The sequence below is a fragment of the Rhineura floridana genome, chromosome 5, assembly GCF_030035675.1.
Source record: "Rhineura floridana isolate rRhiFlo1 chromosome 5, rRhiFlo1.hap2, whole genome shotgun sequence".
NCBI classification, from domain to species: domain Eukaryota; kingdom Metazoa; phylum Chordata; class Lepidosauria; order Squamata; family Rhineuridae; genus Rhineura; species Rhineura floridana.
The window spans coordinates 80,113,712-80,120,885 of record NC_084484.1 but is presented as its reverse complement, the minus strand read 5'-3'; the positions used below and the strand labels follow the sequence as shown (position 1 = coordinate 80,120,885).

At 37.4% G+C, this 7,174-nt stretch overlaps 1 long non-coding RNA gene across 1 annotated transcript in view; it reads left to right on the top strand.

Annotated features, from left to right (window-relative positions):
• The first annotated feature begins 2,478 nt into the window (after positions 1 to 2,478).
• The window catches only part of LOC133385853 (uncharacterized), a 131,481-nt gene continuing 126,785 nt past the window's right edge, over positions 2,479 to 7,174 (top strand). Inside the window, exon 1 of the long non-coding RNA XR_009762977.1 lies at positions 2,479 to 2,528. This is a non-coding gene — a long non-coding RNA (uncharacterized LOC133385853). The remainder of the gene's footprint in view (positions 2,529 to 7,174) is intronic.

Here is a 7,174-nt window from a genome sequence, read left to right as displayed (position 1 = left end):
TGACTGTTAGAGACATCAGAATAAACTGAGGCAAACTGAGACCCTTTGTTGAAGGGTTAACACCAAAATTTAGCCATTGTGGATACATTTACTTACTTTCACATCCAAAATGTTCTGAAGAAAGTGAATGTTATAAACATTTTTGTGCTACTAGCAATCTTTTTCTTGAGGAGCTTCTGAAGAACTCTCCTATGAATAATTTGAAAAGAGGTTGAACAAGGGCAAAAAAGGAATACAATGGGGACAGTCCTCTTACCCCATTTCCTTCACTCTAATTATTTATTTTTATTTATTTATCATCCGATTTACATCCCGCCGTTCCTCCCAGCAGGAGCCCAGGACAGCAAACAAAAGCACTAAAATCACTCCAAAACATCATAAAAAGACTTCAAAAGACATTAAAATAAAATATATTTAAAAACATTTTGTTAAAAAACTTTTAAAACATCTTTTTTTAAAAAAGGGTTTAAAAACATATTAAAAAGCAATTCCAATACAGACGCAGACTGGGATAAGGTCTCAACTTAAAAGGCTTGTTGAAAGAGGAAGGTCTTCAATAGGCACCAAAAAGACAACAGAGATGGTGCCTGTCTAATATTTAAGGGGAATTCCACAGGGTAGGTGCCACAACAGTAAAGGTCCATTTCTTATGTTGTGTGGAATGGACTTCCTGATAAGATGGTATCTGCAGGAGGCTCTCACCTGCAGAGCACAGTGATCAACTGGGTATATAAGGGATAAGACAGTCTTTCAGGTTAATTAGAATAGCCTTCTCCAACCTGGTGCCCTCCAGATGTTTTGGACTACAACTCCCATCAGCTCCAGTGAGCTGGGTCAAGGGTGAGGGATGATGAAGGCTGTAAATAAATTTTTAAAAATCTGGAGGGCACAAAGTTGGAAAAGGCTGCATTAGCCCTTTTCAGGCATTCTTTTCCATGGATAATAAATAAGAACATAAATGTGACCCTTGCACATTCACTGGAAAGTTGGTAGATTGCTCCTGCATATACTTTTGAATGTACATAGATCTACACATGATCTGGAACCCTGCAAAAGCAAGGTTCTCGCCCACAGGGAAGAGCTCTTCATGAGTACAGAGGCCTTTCTACAAAGCCTGCTGCCCCCTTCTACATGGTCAATTTATCAATGGAAAATGAGAAAGTGATTCCAGTCTGAGTGTAGATAATTCTACACTATTATCTCTGACCCTATATTCATGAACAAATATCTGAACAGGGCTTTTTTTTTAAAAAAATGAAATGATACTTTTCTGAAAGCAATGTCTGAAATTTGGTGATGTCAACATTTGCATGCCAAATTTAACAATTTTAGACAAATATTTTCAATGCCTTCATTCATTTATATGTATGTTTCAACTTGTCAGCCACAGTGAATGTTGACAATCTCATTTTTAGGTGACTCACAACATTCACTACAATACCTCTTCAGTCTGGAGACATTTACAAAATTTATCTGAATTCACCACAGTTTGGGCATTGTCTGTAACATAAGGATCCTATTGTAAGAAGACTCCATTTTGTTATTTAGGGGAAACCTTGGCTTCACCTTTCAGAAACAGTGAGAGTGATCCTTTTTTCCCATTGTATTTTCCATTCATCTGGGCAACATACAGTCTCCCAGAATATATAACCATGAAGGTAGTAAGCCATTGCTATAATTCATAGAAAGTATTTGACAATAGTATTCTGTGATGATGTATTTTCATGACAAGCAGCAGAGAAAGCAAGACATGTGACTAATAAATTTTCCTAATGGCTGAACAATTAGATAAAGTAGCTAAATTTTCATGACAACAATTTTCACTGTACAAAAGATAACCTAGAACCTGGACAAAAAGCAAACATGAAATCTGCCTTGTATTAAAACATTATCATCTGAGATGTAACTTTAAAGCTGACAGTGAGGACATTGAACATGTCAAGGATTATCAGTCATTAACCAAAATGGAAATCAGAAGAAGGCTTGGACTGGGAGGGCAGCTATGAGAGAACTAGAAAAGATCCTCAAATGCAAAGATGTATCACTGAACACTAAAGTCAGGATTATTCAGACCATGGTATTCCTGATCTCCATGTACGGTAGGGTTACCAGGTCTCTGGTTTTCAGCCGGAGTCTCTGATTTTTGGGGGGCCCTCCAGCTCTCCGGCTAGCACCCCTTAATCTCCAGACTCTCAGCTTCAATTAAAAAAAAAAGTTTCTAGGTGGTCTGGTTCCCAAGATATACACCAAAACATCAACAGCCCCCACCACGCGACTGTTAAATCTATTTTACAGATGTTTAGAACAGCTCTTAGCTCTAACTACAACTCCCATCAGCCCAATCCAGTGGCCATGCTGGCTGGGGCTGATGGGAGTTGTAGTTTAAAAAAGTAACTTGTTCAAGCTCTGGCTCTAACCCCGCCCTTTCAGGATTGTAGCCAATAAATGAAGCCAGGTTGTGACTTCTTGATCCAGGCATGCCTAAGCTTAATTTCAACATCAGAAAATGGAGGCTTTGTGCAGTGTGTGTAAGTAATATGGCTTAAAGTTTTTTCCCCTCTTCTGTGCAAGAGTCAGATCCTGGGCTATGAAATATGAAAGTATTTAATCCAATACTCCATTAGGATTTACTTTTGAGTAGACATGGTTAGGATTATATGGGGTGTATTTTTACACCTTTCTCTGTGTGTGTGTCCTTTCCAACACCCTGTGAGGTAGGGTTGGTGATTGCAAACCAAGGCAGCTCACAATAAGAAATAAATAACTTTAAAAACCAATAACCATAAAACAAGTATAAACAGTTGCAAAACAGCTTAAAGTGGCATGATTCTGAATTTTGGGTTGAGTGAATGAAGTTTATTTATTTATTTTATTTATTTATTATTTGATTTATATCCCACCCTTCCTCCCAGTAGGAGCTCAGGGCGGCAAACAAAAGCACTAAAAACACTTTAAAAATAATAAAAACAGACTTTAAAATATATTAAAACAAAACATCTTTAAAAACATTTTTAAAAGCTTTAAAAACATTTTTTTTAAAGAAAAGGTTTAAAAACATATTAAAAAGCAATTCTAACACAGACACAGACTGGGATAAGGTCTCAACTTAAAAGGCTTGTTAAAAGAACAAGTTCCTTATCACTTCAGGGTACAGTTTTCGCTGGTTAAGTAAGCCCCATTGAATACATTGGGACTTGCTTCTGAGTAAACAAACATAGGATTGCACTATAAATATCTTCACAGGTTGTATAAATAATAAACATATTTGATAGTCATGCTTATATAAATATTTTGTCATACTGTGTCCCAATAAGTATCTGATTTCACACTATGGTTCTATAATACTTCTTTTACATTTTAAGTATGCCTTGGGGTGGTCATGGTTCTCCATTGTTTTCATCGTGAGGGCAGATAGGCTGAGAGATGGTGAGTAGCCCATGGTCACCCACTACAGTTTACAGCTCATTTCCATTTTGAAAAATTAATTAAAACAATTTACATGCAGGCAAAATTTACTAAGTGGATTCACACAATACGTTTAAAGCACATCCAACTCGCATTTAAAGTGCATGACGTCCCCTAAAGAATCCTGGGAAGTGTTGTTTCCCCCTCACAGTTATAGTTCTCACCACTCTTAACAAACTGCAGTTCCCATGATTCTGTGGTGGGATTCATGTGCTTCAAATGTGTGTTGAATGTGCTTTAAATGAATGGTGTGGATCTGCCCTAGGTATGATGTGCACTCAAGAGTGAATTGAAAAGAACAATTTTAAAAGATACTTCTTACTCTTACTCATTTCTCAGACCTCTTTCTGAAGTGAAGGGTCAAATCTGTAAAGAAGTTTGGAGTAACCATATTAAAAGATAAGGGCAGGGCATTCCAGGCAGGGGGTTGCCAACCCTGCTTGGATATGGATGTCTTGTAGAGGAACCCTAGTCAAGGTTTACCAACAGCACAATCCAAACTATATCTACTAGAAGTCAGTCTTGTTGAGTTCTATGGGGCTTAATCCCTTAGTAAGTGTTTTTAGAATCGCAGCCTTCAGGAGCATCCATCTTTACTCCCCAAAGCTCCCATCAAACATCTCCACAACACTAGGCTTCTTTCTTCCTACAGTGGCCTTCTGGTGACTGGCTTGGCCTGAAGGCACTTAATCCTTCTTGCTGAAAGCAAGTAGGCTGGATTAAATGTTCCCTACCCAGGCTCCATCTTTTAGCTAAGATTTCTATCTTAATTTCCAATCAGATTTTTTTAATTGTATGCTCCAAGTAACTGTGATTGATGCTTAATGTATCATGCTTAATGACATCACTAGGGCCCGCCATGTGACATCACTAGGGCCCACCCCTCAAATCTCAGGTTTTGGTTGCTTCTGACCTGGCAACCCTAATGTACGGATGTGAAAGTTGGACAGTGAAAAAAGCAGATAAGAGAAAAATCAACTCATTTGAAATGTGGTGTTGGAGGAGAGCTTACTTTTTGCATGGACTACCATGAAAAAGACACATAACTGGGTGTTAGAACAAATTAAACCAGAACTATCACTAGAAGCTAAAATGATGAAACTGAGGTTATCATACTTTGGATGATAATGAGAAGACATGGTTCACTAGAAAAGAAAATAATGCTGGGAAAACAGAAGGGAGTAGAAAAAGAGGAACAAAAGATGGATTGACTCCATAAACGAAGCCACGGACCTGAACTTACAATATCTGAACAGGATGGTTTACAACAGATGCTATTGGAGGTCACTGATTCATAGGGTTGCCGTAAGTTGTAATTGACTTGAAGGCACATAACACCCCCCCATACCATACAATAAATGGTAATAACCAGGTATTCTAAAGTTTAGAATAAGCACATTATATTTTGCTTAATAAAACAGAGACATAAACCATTTGGTATTCACTGAAAGTCAAACTCTGATATCTTGCTTCAGTTTCAAAACAGGGTTGGGCTGTTGCCTTTGATTTCAGTTGCAATCATTTCCCAGTGCTAGTAAGTAAATAGTAGACCTTAGTTTTCAGTGATGCCAACAGTTTTCAAATTAAAATAACCATTAGTTGAGGAAGAAAGTGAGAATAAAGCACACAGCAGGGCTGAGTCAAAATGTCCCAGAAGACAATTTTCTGAGAAAATTTGAGATTTTCTGTTTTCCTCACCACCACCCCAGAAAAAGGAGGCAGCTTTCCAGAATGTTCTGCAAGAATTCTCCACCATTTTTATGGCAGCTGCCAATTCCACCCCTGCCACATGACATACAATGCCCCTGAATGTTGCTAACTCTGAGGGATTGTGGAAGTATATGTAGAATTGTAGCCTCACAGCACAATCCTACGTATCTGTCCTCAGAACTAAGCCCCACTGAACTTAATGGGGCTTCCTCCCAGGTAAACGTGTACAGGATTGCAGCCTTAGTGCATTTTTCTATAGTTAAACTATTATTTGACCATGACTGTATTTTGCATTTATGTGGGCTCCTGCTTTGGCTAAATTTAATCAGTATAGGGGTGCCATCTAATAGTAATTTCAAAGCAATGTTTTAAATTTATTTAACCATAGCATTCCCCCTGGGTTATGCTATTGATGAATGTTGAATACAATCCTATAACTTCAGTGTAAGAGTGTTTATAAAGGTGTATGGAAGGAACTTATGGTATATGCATCAATATAGGTGCACATCTGGATACACATTGTCAGCTTCCCTGCCATACTCATCCAAGTCTCACTGGAATAGCTGACTATTTCTTTTGAAATGCATAGAAATTTACCATGTATCTGCATCTGGGACTACTAGTGGTTATTCATAACTATTTGCCTATGATTAAAGAGGGATTTGACTCAATGCTTTTGGCTTTATCTTCACAATATTCAGTCTCTATTCTCTCCAATATTAATATGTTGTTAGTTTTGATCTTGCAAAGTGCTGGGATAGGAGAGCACTGGTAAAATTTGATTAAAAGCTAGACCTGTCAGTCACAACAGAGCATATTGTGGTGCTATGGCAGACTTCAAACATTGCTTTTACTATCAGGAGATGCTTGTGTGTAGCATTATTTTGTTGTCTGGATCTCCAAGGTTCCATGAAGTACTTCAGGGATTACTCTTTGACTCGTGCTACCTCACAGAGACCCACTCTGCTTCTGACAAGACACAAATATCTCTGAGGTATCCCACTTCACTTCTGGATTTGAGATTCATCTGAATCCGATGCACAGCCCTACATAAAACTACATAAAACTCCCTTCCTAGGGAGGCACGAATGGCCCCCTCCTTGCAATCCTTCCGTCGCCAAGTAAAGACTTTTTTTATTCCGACAGGCTTTTGGGATAGAAGGTGTTTAGGATTGGGCTTTATAAGGCTTGTTTTATTGTTTTATATTATTATTTGTATTATTTTAAATTGTTTTTAGATTTTTAAGTGCCTTTTAAGGTTTTAAGGTTGTGCATAGTTTAATTGTATTTTAATTGTATGTTTTTCTATGTTTTTAACTACATGTAGTTCTATTTGTAAGCCGCCCTGAGTTCCAGTTTGGAAAAAGGGCGGGGTAAAAATAAAGTTTCAATCAATTCAATCAATCAATTTTCAACACTTATGTCAATTTTCTCTTGTTGAGTGAAAAAGGGGGAACTCTTAAATGTCACGGAGCTATATCTTGATGTTTATTGATGGAAAATCTGTTATGTGAATTCTTGATTGTAGTTAGATCTGATTTATTATTATTATTATTATTATTATTATTATTATTATTATTATTATTATTATTATTATTATTATTATTATTATTATTATTATTATCTTTATTTATACCCCGCCCTTTTTCCAAACTGGAACTCAAGGCGGCTTCCAGATAAAAACAAGTACACATCATTAAGAACCTATAAAAATATAAAACATATAAACATATAAAATCAGCATTAAAACAGGATTAAACTATTAAGATGTTAAAACCAATTACTCTTAAAATACTGCAACCCAGTTTAGGAGCATACAGGCAAAACAATAACATACAGCATCCTCTTCAGTCACTACCCTTAAAATTCAGTTCCAAAGGCCTGCCGGAAGAAAAAAGTCTTTAGCTGTCGGCGGAAAGACTGCACAGAGGAGGCCATTCTTGCCTCCCTAGGGAGGGAGTTCCAGAGCGCAGGGGCAGCCACCGAAAAGGCCCTATCT